We start from the raw sequence: 18,726 nt of genomic DNA on the forward strand, positions 1-18,726 counted from the left end.
CAACAACTTTCTCCAGTGGGATCTCTCTTTGTTTGCCTTATAAATTGGTGGTGATTCTGCTACTTTGTTCGGTACTTTAGAAGTATTATTGCTACATTTTGCTAAATTTATTTTTATAAACATTGAAACTTAAAGTGCTCAACACAAATATTGTGGCATTGAGTGAGTGTGTAGTATACAATATTTGAAGGATAATTTAGATCAGAATAGCAAATTAATATTTACTCAGGTTAAGGTGGCAAGAAAACCTGTTAACCAGATCTCCAACTTGGATTTGTGTTTCCTTTTTTTTATTAGTAATTTTATTGTTTTGTGAAGGATTTTGTTCAGATCTGTCATCTTTCTAATATTTTATAGCCTTCATTAGGCTTAGTCTTTCTACTTGCACTTTCTAAGTACAGCACCTCTGAACCTGAATCTGTAGTCATTTAGTATAATGTCACTGTGTATCTTGCCTGAATAAGAATTACAAGACTGGGCCCTGAGCCAGCTTGATGTAACATTTTACCCAGCATTACCTGTAATAATTTTGTGATAGTCTTCAAATGTGATTTTAAAACTTTCTTCCTTAATACTTAGTTTTAGAATTAATTTGGTTTGTTTTATTGCTCTCTTGTGCTAATTATGTCAAGTTTGATACTTTTGGTTAGTACTACATTATATAAACTAGTTAGCAATCATATTAAATGATAGACTTCACAGTAGATGTTCTCATGTTTTACTTTTGGGGTTTTTAATTTGGTGTTTCCTTGTGTGTAGTTTTTAAACATTTGGAGTTTCATGTTACTCTTCTTTTCTCTTCCAGCATTCTTGAGCTGTTTCATACAAACCACATAAAATTACCACACTACTATTATCTTAGAATCACCCTTTCATCCTTGAGGTGTTCTTTTTTTGGCCTTTGGTGAGTACCAAACAATACTTTACCCTGAGATCCATTTAGTTACTTTTTAGTGCACCTGACCTTATTTTCATTTTCCCATTCTCTTTGTTCATTTTCTTTCTTTGTACCAAATTTTTCTTTTCTAAAGCTATTCTTGAAATTTTTCCAGTTTAACTAAGGTCTTATGGATGAAACATAATCTTTCAACTAATTTTTTCTAATATTTGTTTTAACAATGTTGTTTAGTTTTGAATTTTATATTTTATTGTGGGAGCCTATATGCTGACACAGAACTAGCCTTATTCCTGAGGCTTTAAAGATTGGCTTTACACAAAGACTAATGATGTAAATACATTAACATTTCTGTATAATCATACTGTTAATTAACAGATAAAACTCCTTTTGCAGGGATACAGCCAGATCAGCTTGTCATTCTGAAGTGAAATGGCAGGATGAGTATAATGACCCCTTGAAGAGTTACAAATTGTTTTGTATGGTATGTGTTTATATATACACAATACAGTATATACTGTATTGTATTTAGCAACTGCTGAATATAAAATATTTGGAATTAAAAAAAACCCACTACTTTGACAGACTGGAGTACAGGTATTCATTTTATTTATTTTTGAAAAATATTCTCATACAAGTGTAATTACTGGGGCTCATGGATTAAGCGCTAAGGTTGTATTTCCTGCTCCCCGCCCCCCTGCCCTCTGCATAAAAAAGTGCATACATATTTAGTTGGTTTAAATGAAATCCTTTAATGTGTGAAGAGACAAAATTAAATGACTGTCAGATGATTCCTTTTTGGGAAACGTACAGTGGAAGTAATATAACAAGAATAAATCTTCTCAGTGCTAGAAAATTACATTTTAAAGTTGCATGTTTAATATTTAAGTCCTCATTCTGGTTTAAAAACTTCTCATTCCATGTAAAAGCAGTGCTGTTTTGACAGTTAGTAATGAAGCTGATTGGCTGATCTTCATCTAATAGTGATCTTAATTATTTAATAACCTTCTGCAACCGTCAAGCCAAATGCATGTGTAACCCATGCTCGCATGCAATTGAAAGACTGAAATAAATCCATTATATAAATTTCCTGAGTAAAACTGCTTTAGTGTAACCATAGGAAATTGTCTAAGTGTGTGTATTTGTATGCTAGCTAAAGTAAAGAGTGATGGTTTTTGGAACCCTTTGCAAAGCCTGTCTGTCGGTTTGCTTCCATAATCTCATGTCTCTGAAGAGGTTAACTGTAAACCCACAGTGCCTCGAAGGTTGGAGCTCCAGGGCGGATGTGCTTAAGCTACTGGGGAGTCTGGGTTCAGAGACTCAGCGCTGGACCTGGGTGCCTAGGGCAGCTGAGTCATAGGATTCCATTTCCATGAAGGAAAACTGACAGAGCCTGTGCCCAGGAAGCTTGCTAGAGAGACCAAAAACGACCCACTGCTGCAGACTAATCAGATGATGTAAAGCTTAAGAACACATGGGACAATGTGGTGGGACCAAAACCACAGTTGTCTGGTTAGGGGGGCTTATTCCTTCACCCACTTACTTCCCTGGTCCTTGTCGCAGGAACAGAGAGCAACAATACCCGAAGTCCAAAGGTGCAAACAGTTTGATGTTTATTGGGGTGAACTTCCAGCAAGCATGATTCCAGTTTCCTTCTTTAGTGTCCCCCTTCCCAGCTCGGACACGACAGAGCCTTACACCTGTGTCCCTGTTCCCATTCCTGCCCTTAGCCAAACATGATTCCAATTTCCCCACCCCCATTCTCTGTTGCTATTTCCCCCAAACACACCCACCCTCTTCCTGATTGATTGCAGACTATATAGTAAAACTTGAGTTCTGCTTAGTGTGACAAAGCTCTGTCTTTGCCTCCGTGGGTCCTGTGTTTCCTAGCAGATTTCGCTAGCCTCAAAGGCTAACTGTGACCCTCCATGTAACCCTTCTTTCTCTAGAGACAAGGGTCACAGTCTACTGAGCCATTTTCATCATAAGCCAGCGAGGGAGGTGAGGAGAAGTTATCCTTCCTTGCACAGTCTCTGTTGTCTCCCAGTCTCACTGATTAAACAGGGTGCAAAGGTGGGCGGGGGGAGCCCAGACCCACCCTTTACTCCAGGCTCCAGCTCAGGGACTCTAATAGTATCAGCTATGGTAGCTGACCTTTTAGAAACATGACATGTACAATTCCCTGGGCTACTTCCCCCACAGCAGCCCTCACTTCCTCAAGCTCCACTTTACCCTTACCTCAAGGCCTCCTTCCTTGCGCCTGATATGGTGTGTACTACTCAGCCTCTCCAGCAGCGCAACCTCTTCCCACAACTCCTGATATGCACACCCACCTGACTGTCTGGGAGGCTTTTAACTAGTTTCAGCCAGCTCCTGATTGGCTTCAGGTGTCTCAAGCAATCTAGCCTTCTCCCTGCCTTCTGGAAAGTTCTTAATTGGCCCCAGGTGTCTTAATTGACCTGGAGCAGCTGCCATTTCACTTAACCTGGTACCAGGGATTTGTTTAGCCTGGAGCTAATATATCTATCTCCCACTACTTTTCTATAGCCAGCTGGCCTTGCCCTGTCACATTAGCTATACCTTAACTAATCCTTTTCCTGAAATTTAACTAACCAATCCTAACATATTGTAACATGATTATGTAACCAATTATATCCCACCACCTTAATTTAGTTTACACCCAGCAAAATTAATTATACAGCAGACAGAAACAATCACAGAACCAGACAGAGATTACGCAGACAAATAATAGCAAAGTGGGAACTATAATGACAAAACAATACAGAAGTGAGGATTTCACATCCCAGCTATTGATAAGTAAGTTCTTTCCAGACAGGATGCTATCAAACTAAGTTTCCTTTTACATCTTCTAGGCACTTCTCTTTCTCTGGAGGCGATAGGCATTATCAGGACAAGATTATATTCCTAACAGCCCAATAGCACCTTATTTCAATGTGACTAGGCTGGAATGTGAGGATGTGACTATTCGCTTCCCAGCTTATGGCTGCTTCTACTGCTTAGCCAGAGATCTCAGCCTAAGAACAGTAAGAGAAGGACCTTACACTGGCAGTCAGTGATTTTGATTCTTTCTTTTATACCTCTATAACTAGCTAAGTAATAAGAATACACGTAAATTCTTAGAGTATAGGCCTTTACAGACAGGCTTGAATATCTATCCTAACAGTGTCCAGCTGTGGGAGTTCTAGTAAGGCTGTGACACTTTCTATTATCAAATTGCTGTTCCACATGTAGGTTCTTACAGACTACCCATTAATCTTCTCTTTAAGCTACATAGGGGGAGCTCCTTGAGTCTCACTATAAGGTATGTTTTTCCAACCTTGTATTAAATCTTGTGGTTCATGTCTGAATCTTCTCCAAGGTATTCACATCCTTTTTGAATTGTGAAAACCAGAACTGGACACAGTATTCCAGTAGTGGTTGCACTAGTGCTACATAGAGGTAATATAACCTTTTCACTCTTGCATGATATTCTCCTGTTTCTGCATCTGAAGATCATATTAGCCCTTTTGGTCACAGTATTGCACTGGGAGCTTGTGTTCAGCTGATTATCAGCTATGACCCCCAAATCTTTTCAATGGCACTGCTTCCCTGATTAGTCCCCTCCATCTTGTAAGTATGGCCTACATTCTTTGTTCCTAAAAGTATGGCCTTACATTTGGACATATTGAAAAGTATGTTTCCTTGCGCCAGCTTACCAAGCAGTCCAGATTGCTTGTAGTATTGGTCTGTCCTCCTTTACTATTTACCACTCCCCAATCTTTGTGTCATCTGCAAACTTCATCAATAATTTTGTTTTCTTTCAGGTTATTGATAAAAATGTTAAATAGTGTAGCTCAAAGAACTGCTTTCTGTGGGACCCCACTAGAAACAGCCTTTACAACTGCATTTTATGACTGTCAATCTGTCTGATGTTCAATCCAGTATTTGCTCGTATTTTTGCAAATTTTTGGAGTAGACATTTTTTTGCTGTGCCTAAGCCTACTTCTGTCAGAGTGGTTCTGAACTACCAGTATAGTTGACGCTTGGAAACTCTGATGATGGGCAACCTGAGACCATTTCCAGTAGCCTAATTATGGCAGTTCCTGCAAGCATCACCTACCTAGATTCTATTCTCCTCTGCATCTATGTAACGGTTACCTACTGGCTTCAGATATGTAATTAAGGGCAGAGTACAGCCAACTGTAGCTTAGGAACTGCAGACATTTCACAGATGTTGTCATAAATATAAAGGGAAGGGTGACCACCTTTCTGTATACAGTGCTATAAAATCCCTCCTGGCCAGAGGCAACATCCTGTTACCTGTAAAGGGTTAAGAAGCTCAGCTAACCTGGCTGGCACCTGACCCAAAGAACCAATAAGGGGACAAATCTTTCAAATCTTGGAGGGTGGGGGGAAGGCTTTTATTTTGTGCTCTTTGTTTGTGCTCTTTGGTTGTTCTTTCTTGGGACTGAGAGAGGCCAGACAGAAATCCATCATCTTCAACCCATCCTAATCCATGTCTCCCAATATTGCAACCAGTATAGGTAAACCAGGCAAGGCAGATTAGTTATCTTTTGTTTTATGTGAATTTTCCCTGTATTTACAAGGGAGGTTTATTCCTGTTTTCTGTAACTTTAAGGTTTTGCCCAGAGGGGGATCCTCTGTCTTGAATCTGAATACACTGTAAAGTATTTTCCATCTTGATTTTTACAGAGATGATTTTTATCTTTTTTTTTTTTAAATAAAACCCTTCTTTTAAGAACCTGACTGATTTTTCCATTGTTCCAAGATCCAGGGGTTTGGGTCTTTGATTTTGTAACCGGTTGGTTAGGATATTATTCTCAAGCCTCCCCAGGAAAGGGTGTGTGTAGGGCTTGGGGGGGATGTTTTGGAGGAAGACGTCTCCAAGTGGTCTCTTTCCCTGTTCTTTGTTTAAAATGCTTGGTGGTGGCAGCATACTGTTCAAGGAGAAGGCAAAGTTTGTACCTGGGGGAAGTTTTTAACCTAAGCTGGTAAGAATAAGCTTAGGGGGTCTTTCATGCAGGTATTCACATCTGTATCCTAGAGTTCAGAGTAGGGAAGGAACCCTGACAGATGTCTATAGAAAACTTTTGATTAGAGCAGAGATCCTGAAACTGTGATTATTAAAGCATTTGCTGGTTGTCTGCAAAGAATTGAATGGTAACATGTTGCTGGCTTACCTTATTTTGAGCACAGAGAAGGAAGATAGATGGGAGGAAGAGGAGAAAGGGACAAAAGTAGACTGTGATTAACTATTTCAAAAAGATCAAACGTGTATCACACTAAAAGCAGCAAATATGTATACACACAGTTTCCTAACATAGCAATTGTTTACTTGGAAAAGTTATCTGTCATAGGGATGTCATGCACTGTGAAAGAGAGGGCAAGTATTTCATTTGTTTTTCTTAGAGTGATGCACAAGATGAGGTTCTTTTGAATAGCAGTGTCTGTTGGGGCTATGCCTGTGCCCTGGCTACACTCTTGTTTCCCATAGACAAGTGTATGAGGAATGAGGAGACTGCAACTCACACTCATTTCCTTTTTACCATCCTTGTCTGCAAAATGGAACTCTGTAACATCCATATCCTTTTCTCCAAATGAGTTAGGGCAGTGGCTCTCAACATTTCCAGACTACTGTACCCCTTTCAGGAGTCTGATCTGTGTACCCAAAGGTTCACCTCACTTAAAAATTACTTGCTTACAAAATGAGACATAGAAATACAGAAGTGTCACAGCACACTGTTATTGAAAAATTGATGACTCTCATTTTTACCATATAGTTACAGAATAAATCAATTGGAATATAAATATTGTAATTGCATTTCCAGTGTATAGTGTGTATATAGGGCAGAATAAAGTCATTGTCCATATGAAATTTTAGTTTGTACTGACTTTGCTAGTGTTTTTTATGTAGCCTATTGTAAAGCTAGGCAAACATCTAGATGAGTTGATGTACCCCCTGGAAGACTTCTGCGTACCCGTGGTTGAAAACCACTGAGTTAGGGCATGTCTAACCTACAGCAGCATGGCTATAGTACTGCTGCTGTAGTGCCATAGTGCAGATGCTTCTTGCATTGATGGACGGGGGCTTTCCATCACTGTGGTTAGTTCATCTCTCCAAGAGGCAGTAGCTAGGTTGTTGGAAGAATTCTTCCATCAGTCTAGCCACATCTACACGGGGTGTTAGGTTGACCCAACTATGATGCTCGGGGCATGAAATTTTTCACAGCACTGAGCAATGTAGCTCGGTCAATCTAATTTGTAAGTGTAGACCAGGCCTTAGCTGAATCAGTTCTATAGTTAGGATTAGTTATTGTTAGTTTAATTTAGGTAAATTTTCATTGCCTGTTGGCAAACACCCCCCCCATCCCCCGAGACTTTTAACTTAGCATAGTCATAGGTTTTCCTTATGTCTGTATGTGCCCCTGGTACAAGGGCTGCTCCTCTACAAGAACTTAAAATGGCCTACACAAAATAGCTGGGAGATTTGTCTCTCTTCCAGCATAATGATGCCAGTGAATGATAGCCATGCTCTATGCCTGGGAGAGAGCCATGCCCCAGAGCAGTATATGATTTGCAAGTGCTTCTCCAGAAGAAATCAAAAAGAAAGGTAGAAAAACTTGAAACTGTTTCTCCTGAAGAAATCTATGCAAATCTAATGCAAGACCCTTACAGATCCTCTGAGAAGCTCCAGGTACTGGACCCATCACACACATTTGAGGGCCTTGGTGAGCTGAGATGCCACCCAAACTCAGGGGTAACCCGTAACAAGCCTAGTCACGAAACATCTTGCTGACATCTTTAAAAAGGGTCTGCAAGGAACACTGCTCTAGGGACCAGGACAGGCACTGTTCCCGCTCTTCTCACAAGGGACACAAAGCTTCTCCAGGCTCACTCTTCAAAAAGCCTGAAAGTAGAGTCCTGCCCTGGTGCATCTGCACCAAAAACCAAACTGTTTCTGAGAGTCTCATCTTACACCAAGGACCACTCTGCTTCTGGTGCCAACAGCTAAGCACTGTTGCTATTGTCACCATACCTGTGGTACTGGGAGCTCTGATATTGAGTACCTCATTACCAAGAACTAGTTCTTCAGTACCAAAAAGCTCATCTGTACTGATTTGAGATCTTGCCCTAAGTAGTTTTAGGGCTCTGTACATTGGCATCTCTGTATTACATGATGTCCAGACACCTTTCAGTGTGCCAATACCAGAGCAGCTACAGGAGGTCATTACCAAAGCACCCCTGGTGCTGGTGCCATGACAAGGTATGCCTGACAGAACTGCATGTCTGCTGGAAGAGGTGCTTTCATTTTCTTCCTTCTCTTTCAGAAGGACAGAGCAGAACATCCTCCCTGGAAGTACCCATTCACCCCCATGGATGGAACAGTGGGAGTCTGGTAGAGTTGAGGGGGGAATCCTTGAGGCATTCCAGAAGATAAATTGGGAGTCATAGAAAACCTGTCCCCCTCCTGCTGCATACCTCTATCAACCACGGCTTTACTGTTCTCCCAAGTGGTGAATATTTATTGTCCCATGAGTGTGTACCAAAATTTTGGCCGTGGTGGGTGTCCACTTGAGGAGGCCAGGAATCCAGGTGCATCTCGGTGTTGATAACAGGGTTGTATGGAGAAAATCCTGACAACAAATGTGTAACTTCCCTCAAAAGACACAAAAGCATCTTTGCCACACTGGGTCTCCAACTCAGAGTATACAGTTAATTGGAACTGTATTATATTACAAGTCAGCAAAAGCATATCTACCTCAACAGAGGTTCCTGACTATGATGGACTTCATTAGGCTATTCTAGGCTCATCACACCACACTAGTAAGGACTTACCTCAGAGTTATGGTGTATATAGTGACATGCACTTATGTCATGCAGCATGCCAAACTTCACCTTTGACCTTTGCAAGAACAGCTGAAATTGTATCTGCCCAACAGAGTCCATGGCCCATCTCATAGCTAGAAACTCTTTTTCTATGGCTGAGTATGCTTTTTCTCTGGAAAAATAGCTTCCTACAGATTAGATAGTATTGGATATTCCTCCCCATTGAACTTCTGAGAGACTGTCATCCCCCAGGGTGAAACCTGAACTATTGTATTATTGTGTTCCCTTTAACTCTCTAGCCTAGGTTGTTTTTTAGAATGCTTTGCTAGTGAACAGCAAATCCCTCCAGTCTCTGTTCATTCTCAGCCACCAGCATGCAAAATCAGTCCCAGCTGAATACATGAATGCTATGCCCAGCCATTCACGAATAGACACAGGTGGATGCACGCATGTCCCTCGGTCCCAGGCTTGCATCCCAGAAATGTGCATCTTGCACCGTCTAGCACGCTACTGCACAGAGCAAGTTCATTAATTAATCTGTCATTTTATCAAAGAAAATTATTGTTATAGCCTTGATTAATCTGAGTAGAGATTCCCCAGATGCTTCAACCAAAAACAAACTGGTTTAGATAAAACATTTAAAATAAGTTTAACTAGAGGGAGAAATTAAGTGATTCTAAGTAATATAAGCATAAAAGTCAAAATTGGTTTAAAAAGAAAATAAAAGGATAAAACTGCAATCTGATTCCTAAATGTTGCCAAGTTGAATAAGATTTGAAAGCAAAAAGATGTGTCTCACCAAAAACTTTCAGCAGTCCACGCTAACTGGAAAGTATTCCAGTTAGGAACACTCATCCCAGTTCAATGATGGTTCTTTGTTGTTCAGATGATCTTGCTCCCTTGAGTACAGATGGGGAGGAGGGGTCATGGGGAAGCCATTGTCTCTTCTTTTATACCCTCCTCCTCCTCTTTGAGGATTACCACCCTGCTGCAGTGCAGACAATCAAAGTGTTTTCCAGGTGATTTGTACATTTCTTGTTCACACCGTCTGCGTACATGATGTTTGAGATATCTCGGGGATGAAATGCAAATGTTTTTGTTTACAGTCCTCCCTGATGGCGAATGGTTGCTTCAGTAGCTAATAATTTTCTAATACTTGTGGCCAGTCCTTTGTTGACACTGAGGAGCTAGGCGGTGGGTGTTCCCCAGAATTACAACATGTTTCAGTAACAAACATATAGCAAAATCTCATAACTTCATATACAATATTGATACACACATTTAATAAGACAATGTTCAGCAGATTATGACTTCTCAAATGATACCCCACAAGGCATACTTTGTGCAAAATATATCATTAACCATACAAAAGTGGTGAATATGGGGGTACAAGGTGTTACATGGGCTGCAGTGTGTCACAGAAAGCACTTCCCCCAGGTCAGTGTCTGAGGCACCAGTTTGTAACAGGAACTCTTTTAAAAATCTGTATTAAAAAAGATCAGCTCTCTACATGAGCACTCTGACTGACTGTCTTAAAGGCCCTGACACATGTTTCCATCCACTGAATTTTCCTGTGGTGTCCATCTTCATGAACTCCGTCAAGAGGGATCCAATGGTGGCAAATCCTGGTACAAAACATCAGTAGTACTTGGCTAATCCCAGGAATTGTTGCATTTGTTTTGTTTTTTTTTTGACGAACTGCCCTACTTCTTTGACAAAGTGTGGACCTTGTCTACCAAGGGTCACAGCTGGCTGCCTCCTACTACTTACACAGAGTATGTAGTTTCACAATTTCTATTTTGCATTTGATTAGATTGGCTGTTCGGCGTTCACGAGGGATTGAAGTACTGCCACCACGTGTTCAAAGTGTTCCTTCCAACTTCGGCTATAGATGACAATGTCATCCAGATGGGCTGTGGCAAACTGCCCATGGGGTTGCAAGTTTTTATCCTTCCAGAGCTTGATGGTTGCAGTTGCTGGTTTGTCCCTGAAATCTGGCATCAGGAGGATCTGCCAGTACCCGTGGTAAGATTAAGGGCAGATATGTACTCAGCCACCCCTACCTGCTCCAGCAACTCATCCATCCTTGGCAGAGATTAGGCATCAAATTTAGATACCACATTGAGTTTGCAGAAATTGATACAGAAGTGCACCATCCTGTCTGGCTTAAGGACAAGGATAGTGGGGCTCCTCCACTCATTGTAGGACACCTTTATGACTGCCAGAGCTAACATTGCTTGAAGTTCCTGATGGACAACATTCCACTTTTTCCAGGTAAGGGGTGATGGTTTTCCCCCCTTTTGTCCTAGTTTTGTTCCAGTGTGATTGGGGATCAAGGGGGACTTTTCTGGACCAGACAAGAGTGTTGTAGGGAACAATTCCACAAGTTGTACTTGTGCCCTTTGATCAGATTGTAAAGTTTTCTCATCTTTACAGACTTGCAGGATTTTCCTACCAGGGCCCAGGCTTGTAATTTTTTTTCTAGGGGTCCATACTGAACTGGTGTATCTCTGCTAACAGGTTCTGTTTGGTCAGGTCCTCTGGTTTTTAATCTATTGCTGCATGATGCTGCCTGTAGGCCATCGGTAGCCATATAATTTTCCATGAGGTGGACCCCCTCCACTAACATCTCTGGGCAATGTTTTAACACCTAGGCCTTTCACCTAGCACTAGGATGTGCGTGAACTATTCCACGAACACATGACATGCTGTCTGGAGTGGCTCATGACCATGAGTGCCTACCTCAGGGCAGATTGTCAGAAGCAGGGCAGACATCCCAAATTGGTGGTGTGTTCTATAATTAGATTTCACTAAGACAATACCAAATGTGAACTCCTGGATCCTAACAGACTTACCAGGTAGTTGCAGACAGTCCCCTTACACTCTCTAGTCTATCTTGTTACCCAGACAAATTGGACTTAGTGATAAATGGTCATTTATACCAAAAATCAACCAATATTCCAGGTTACTCCCAGTCACAAGAAACCAGTCACTCACCCAAGTTGAGTTGCATTCTAGATCTCACACCAAAGACAACAGTGGTAGCCAATTCTGTAGTAAACTAACTATAAGTTTATTAGCTAAGAAAAGTCCATCTTGCTTAGGACACCCATGGGTGTAACTTAAAAAAAATTCCCCTTATCTCAGGGGTGATCCCTGGCATGCGTTCTCCACCATTTGTCACAGTTCTTGGGTTACAGATGGATGCCTCGAGCTGTCTGGGTGCTTCAAAACCCATAGGGTGCCTCAATCTGCATAAACAAGAATCTCAGTGATACTAAATTGAGCAGAGTAATCTGACTGTGTTTGAAGGGGATGGAGCTCCTCGCTGTCACTCTCCAAGTCTTTTCAATATAATCTATAATCTATCTCTAGGGTGGGTTGAGGATAGCAGTACTGACCGCTTAACGGCTTGCCTTTGGGCTTGACAAACCTACTAGCCAGTATACTGGAGTCTGCTGTCTCCCTGTTGGATCAGTGTGACTTTGAGGGCAGTTTCCCTGAAATGTTCCTGGATCTCTCTTGGGAGCTGTAGAACTGCTGTCCACTTTCTCCCAGATCTGCCCAGCAACTCTCTGGAACTTCCTACTTTTACACCTTTACTCCACCCCTGATGTGATTGACAGGACTGGAGGGGCAGGACCAGCCCACAGCAACTCTTTTTAACTCCTTTGCAACTGGTGGAGGGTTTATACATGACACAAGGACTCTAATGAGGGGACACTTCTATGCAATGCTAGGGGGTGCATTTTGACTACTTGGGAATTCAAGGAAAATGGTTCCCTCTGGAGACTATACTATCCATAAATGTGCTGGAACTCAGAGCTATTTGGCTTGCGTGTGGGACTCTTCTGCCCCTCATCCAGGGTCTGACAATAAAAATGCTTGCAGACAGTGCCCTAGTGGTGCACTGATGAACAGATGAGGGGGATCCAGCTTCTCTCCATTCTGCCAGGAAGCCATATATCTTTGTGGTTGGTGTATATGTTATCAATATAATCCAGTCACAGTGCAGATGATTCAGCACTGCAACACTGGCTCTGCAGCCTCTTAATCCAAGACTTGTGGTGATAGGGGACAGACAGAGGTTGCTGCTGGAAGTCCTTAGTTAGAATCTGCACAGAGGCAGCCTGGGACTGATGGTGATTCATAGTAGGCTGGAACAGTGGCCATGTTTGTATCCTTTGTAGGTGTCAGAGCAGTTCTATGTAAGGACAGCACTGCTATCATCAAACTGGGAAGGGGGTGGAAAAAGATCCCTAAATAAAGCTTGTTTCACCCAAACCTGTCTGAGTGCTGCACATGCAGGGTCATCCAGCTTTTTCTGTGGTCTAAATATAAAGAAGATGGAATGTTTGCACACTCCTTGATAGAAGTGATGGACCCGAGCGTAGAACTGCTATATTTGATAGAGTGGTGGCATGGCACAGTGTAGACATTGCTGCACTCTGTGAGACAAGATTTGCTGGCTAGTCACAGCTAGAAGAAGTGGGTGCTGGTTACACCTTTTACTGGACTGGCAAACCTGAGGATGAACACTGATGCTCTGGTGTGGGGTTTTCCATTTGCTCTTCAGTTGCCTTCAAACTTGAGTCACTTATGACAGGCTTATGCTTCTCCACATCAGCCTTTTTAAAGGTCCTTTTGCTTCTGTCATCAGCGCATTTCTCGGCCACGACATATAATATGGCTGCTAAAGCTCTTGGCTTCGTTAAGAGGAAACATCAGGACCGGTTTGAGAATGTTCCCAAAATATGTCGGCTGTAGAACCCCTGTGTGCTATCCATTGAGCTACAGAGCGGACAAGGCTTCAGCAGTTAGGAGGGCTGCATATCATCAAGAAAAACAGATGGCTCAGACCAGACTTTGGTAAGTGAAAAACCAGTGGAAGGAAAGAAAAGCGGGGGAGTTAATATTGGCAGCAGACCACAAAGCAGCAGAAACTTTTTTGCTGGCCTCTCTGCTGCGTATGGCCCCAGATGCAACAGTATAATCCCCTTATGCACTCTGAATGGCAATCGACTGACAAAAAAGAAATATGACAGGTTTCAGAGTATCAGCCGTGTTAGTCTGTATTCGCAAAAAGAAAAGGAGTACTTGTGGTACCTTAGAGAATAACTCTAAGGTGCCACAAGTACTCCTTTTCTTTTTAAAAAAGAAATAGTTTTCTGATGAGTGGAACATTTCAGTTCGCTTTCTAATCACCCTTCTGAGGAAGCAACACCTCATTATCTGGGAGCAAGAGTCATTGCTACAGGATTTCAAGAATGCCAACATTGTCCACCTTTATAAACATAGGGGTGATGGGGAAACTGATAATCGCTGTGGCATTTCCCTACTCTCTGTGACTGGGGAAAATCCTTTCATGGGCCATATTGAATTGGCTTTCACAAGATAAGTAGAAACTCTTACTCCTTGAGTCTCAATGTGGATTTTGGTCTGCATGGGCACTATAGACATTATCTTCACAGCATGTCAGCTTCAGGAAAAGTACTGGGAGCAAAAGTATGGTCTTTATATGGAGTTCATTGACTTAGCTAAAGCTTTTGATTCTGTAAATCGGACTCTGGAAATTTTTGTTCCTCTTTGGATGCCCTGCAAAGTTTTTCTGTCATTTGTTCCTTCCATGATGGGATGATGGCCAGAGTGGTGAAAAAATTAGGGAGATATGTGTGTCCTTTCTGGTCCCCATGGCACCAAACAAAGTTGCACACTGGCTTCTTTTTTTTTCCCCCCACCCCTTTTCAGCTCTAGTTATGGATGCATTTCATGACATTGATCTAGGAGTATTTATCCAGTGGCGTACTGATGAGAAGTTGTTCAATCTGCAATACTTCTGTGCTCCTATGAATGTGGCAGATTTAGTTATTGAGGAGCTTTTATTTGTTGATGACTGTCCACTAGTTGCTCACTCAATTGATATTTAATTTATAACTGATCACTTCACTTGTGTAGTCAATCATTTTGGTTTCACAATTAGCCTAAAGAAAACTGAAGTACTGTACAAACCTGTACCGGGAGATGCGGAAGTCTGCCCAATTATTAAGATCAACAGCACTCCTCAAATCCATGGAGAAGTTTTGCTACCTAGAGAATTTGCTGTCACAGAATGACATAACTGATGGTGAGATTATTCATCACACAGGCAAGGCTTGCTCTGCATTTGAAGTTGTGTCATACATCCTGTGGAATGATAGCGAATCAAAAGCATTATGCTAAATGTCTATTGGACAGTCGTGCTTACGGTGCTTCTATGTGGTTGTGTGACATGGACAACATATCTCTGCCACATTAGGAAACTTGATCAGTTCTGGATGCACTGTCTTCAGTGTGTTTGCAGGGTCAAGTGATAGAACAAGATTCCCAGTATGAAAATCCTTAATTGTTGTCAGACGTCTGGCATTCAAATCATGCTTGTAAAAGCTCAGTAGTATTGGTGTGGGCGTCTTATCATATGTCCAACTTGAGACTTCCCAAGATCATATTTTATGGCCCGCTAAAGCTAGGGACCCATTCTCATGGTGGCCAGTATAAACATTAAACACATGCTGAAGTCAAACTTGAAAGCATGTCAGGTTGACCCTAGCAACTGGGAAGCAACAGCCCATGGCAAAGCATGGTGGTAGCAGATTTGTCTTGTCGCCTTTAATCGCTTTGAGGCAAAGCACATTAACAACTTATGTGAAAAACCTGAACAATGCCAAGCAAGGATACAACAGCCTGCATCTTGTAACCATGTTTGCGGTTCTCAGATTGGTCTGATCTTGCACATATGTCACATACATTGACATCAACATGAGTCATTGTTGTCAGTCTGTTGTCAGGTCACATGAGTGGTCCTTCACCTTCTTGGGCTACAGAATACTTTCACAGACCGACTCATCAGATCCTTATCTAAGAATCATGGATGGTCCCTGAAGACCAGTCCTCCACAGCATCTTTTCCAGATGTAGGTTTCCACAAGTGAACCTGTTTCTGACCCGTTGCTAGAAAAAATGCCAGAGGTTTTGCTCCAGAAGAAGCTAAACATTCCTCATTCCATGGACTCCCAGTCTGATGTGTGCCTTTCCATCTATATTCAGGATGCTGAGGAAACTGAGATAAGGCACCATCTGCATCATCATGATAGTCCCAGGATGGGCCAGACAATTCTGGTGTTTGGATCTACTGAATCTGTTGGAAAGGAGGCCAAACCCCTCTCCCATTTGCCAGAAGCTGGCAATGGGTGATGGGATGGATCACTTGGTGATTACCTGTTCTGTTCATTCCTTCTGAAGTACCTGGCATTGGCCACTGTCAGAAGACAGGATACTGGGCTAGATGGACCTTTGGTCTGACCCGGTATGGTCATTTTTATGTTCCCATACTGCTTGACCTGATCTCACAGACTGGCGGCTGAATTCTGCACTCGGACCTGATGTCATTGCACCTGACAGCCTGGGATGTTGACTGGATAACAGGTACATGAAGGAGTTGTTCTGTTGCAGTTCAAGACATCTTGCTACTAAACAGAAAACATTTGACCAGACTGATATACAAGGCCAAATATCCTTCCAAATAATATTATTTGTTCCCACTTCTTGGAGAGGCTCTGCAGCTTGTGTGTAGGTGGTTGGGTTGGATGGTTGGAGTGACCTCTTCTGTCCTTGGGGTCTGTGGGTTTATGGATTCTTCCTCCCTCCCACCCCCAGGATTCATCCCATTATTTCATGGGCCATAGGGAAAATGGGATTGCCTGCATTGCCTCAACGTGCTCATAACAGTTGCAGCTCTGCATTAAACTAATGACTGTAATCAAATTTCATGTTTCAGGGCTTCAGCTGGCCACCTGCAGGGGTTGGGAAAGATTTTTTTCCACTTGATACACAAATGGCAAGATATTTTCTGGAGTGCCTTTTTTTATCTTGCCTGCATGGGACCGATACATACCAATGCTGCAATCTGTGTGGACAGCTCATCTCAAAGAATTTCAGTTACCGTAGGGAAAGAAATTGTTCTATCATGAATGGGAGGGCAGGTGCACTGCACAATTGCTAACAGGAGAGGAGGAATCCATGAGACAATCCCTCTGTTGAGATGTGGTCTTCCACTAATTATATTGTTGTGTTAGCATTATTGTAGTTGAGCAGGCAATTCCTTTATAATCTGCTAGTTATAGGTGTTTATAACTTGTTTTAATTGTCCTCTGCCTGCAGCTTCTCACGCTTATTCTCCATCAAAAAGGTGAAGGTTTTCTTTTGGTTTGGTAAAATTCCACTGAGCTATTTTCTGAGTGAGCTGTGTGTGGGGGAAAATAATGTTCTTCTTCGAATGATTGCACATGTCCATTCCACTGTAGATGCATGCAGGCCTCATGCACAGCTGTTGCAGAACTTTTTCCCTCATTGGTCCCCATTGGGATGGCTTGAACACCCTCTGTCACAGTGCACACTTGCGTGCCGGTATAACAGGATGGAGCTGCCTCCAACCCCTCTCAGTTCCTTCTTGCTGCCAGTGATGGTTGTTGGAGTGCTTCCACTCTTGGTGTCACAAGGGTATCTCCCTCACCCTTTGTATATAGTCTGTTTTCATGTTTGTTTGGTACTTAGTCAGATTTAGTATATCATTATTGTTAAGTTTTTAGCTGTTAGGTCTATTTTGGACCAAATTTAGATTTTGGTACCAGCACTGGTACATCTGTGCTCACCTGGGGTTCAAGTCTAGCAGGTCACGTGCTAGACCAATGCCAGTCTGTGATCCACACACCAGCTGCCGAAAATGTTTGTGGGAGCCCACATGAGTGATAAGTGTCATATTAGTTGAGGATTTAAGCCATGCTCCAAAAAAGGTACAGTAGCAGGGTAATTCATTGGAGCTATTGGGTTCAGAGCACACACTGAATGGGATACCATCAGCGCAGCGTATGCCTCCTGAGATGTCTTTGGCTCCATGTTTGATGTCTCTGGTACCAAAGAAGAGACACAGATCTCCCAAAGACATGGTACCTCACCCAGCAAGACGTTGGGTACTGTGGCCAGCTAAAAGCAAGGCCTCTGCAAGGGACTCGGAGGGAAAGCATTCCCTGGAGCTCTCTGCAGCAAAGGGGGGTCATTGACTCCAGAATGTCTGCCAGCTATGTGGAGGCTAAACCCTGAAGTTTCTATTCACCAAACTCAGGATCCAGTTCTGGTACTGATGACACTGGAAGCTTACGTTGCTACCAGAGATCCACTCAATCTTTTGGTACTGGTGTCACTGGCAGTGCAGGAAGGGTTTCAGCCAGTACTGGCAACTGTCGTCCCTACACCAGCCCCACAGGAACATGCAGTACTGATACCACTTCTGGTGCCTCGGAGGCTGGTACTTTTTGGGGCAAGCCACCATTAACAATCCCAGTACTGCCATCTCTGGGTTCACCTTACCTGTGTCCTGTCCCCACGGGTTCTACTCCACCATAGTCACAGGACTCAGCCATCTTCATCAGATTCTGAAGTTGGGTCGTTTGTGTCCCATACCAGATGGGAAGCTTATCCTTCATCTGAGCCATCTCAATAGCTCCAGCAGTGGGCACACTGTAATGGGCAATAGCCTGTACAACCATGGGGCTCACCACCACCATATCCGTGGCTGTTCCGAACACCGCAAGGTGTCCCTTCCCCCTCCTACTAGGACCTCTCCACATTCGAGTTGGCTTCTTCAAGGGTACACCAGGATCATTGGTACCACACATAACATTCCTTCATGCATGGTACTGGGACCAAGCAACTGGAAATTGCTCAAACAGCTCCTTCTCCACAAGAGATAGACCAGCCATTGCTGTAGCATACTCATTTTTATCAGCAGATGAGACTGGAGAGATGGTTAGCGATTTTACACTGCCAGAGGATTACAAGGCTCACCAAGAATTCCTTAAAAGGGTGGCTTTGGTTGTAGACATTCAAGTGGAGGAGGTCCTGTGAGAAATCCCACAAGCTAGTGGACATCTTAGCATCTGCTGCAATTTA

The 18,726-nt window shown here is 42.6% G+C and overlaps 1 protein-coding gene across 2 annotated transcripts in view; it reads left to right on the forward strand.

The window, feature by feature from the left end:
* CTBP1 (C-terminal binding protein 1) overlaps positions 1–18,726 on the forward strand; it is a 416,082-nt gene that overhangs the window by 50,031 nt on the left and 347,325 nt on the right. The window contains exon 4 of one of the 2 annotated variants that reach the window (XM_043512676.1): positions 806–904. The exons of the other annotated variant lie outside the window; for it this stretch is intronic. The gene's annotated coding sequence lies outside the window, so the exon portion shown is untranslated. The remainder of the gene's footprint in view (positions 1–805; positions 905–18,726) is intronic. 2 annotated transcript variants of the gene reach the window in all.

Source organism: Dermochelys coriacea, chromosome 4 (assembly GCF_009764565.3).
Source record: "Dermochelys coriacea isolate rDerCor1 chromosome 4, rDerCor1.pri.v4, whole genome shotgun sequence".
Taxonomy (NCBI): Eukaryota; Metazoa; Chordata; order Testudines; family Dermochelyidae; genus Dermochelys; species Dermochelys coriacea.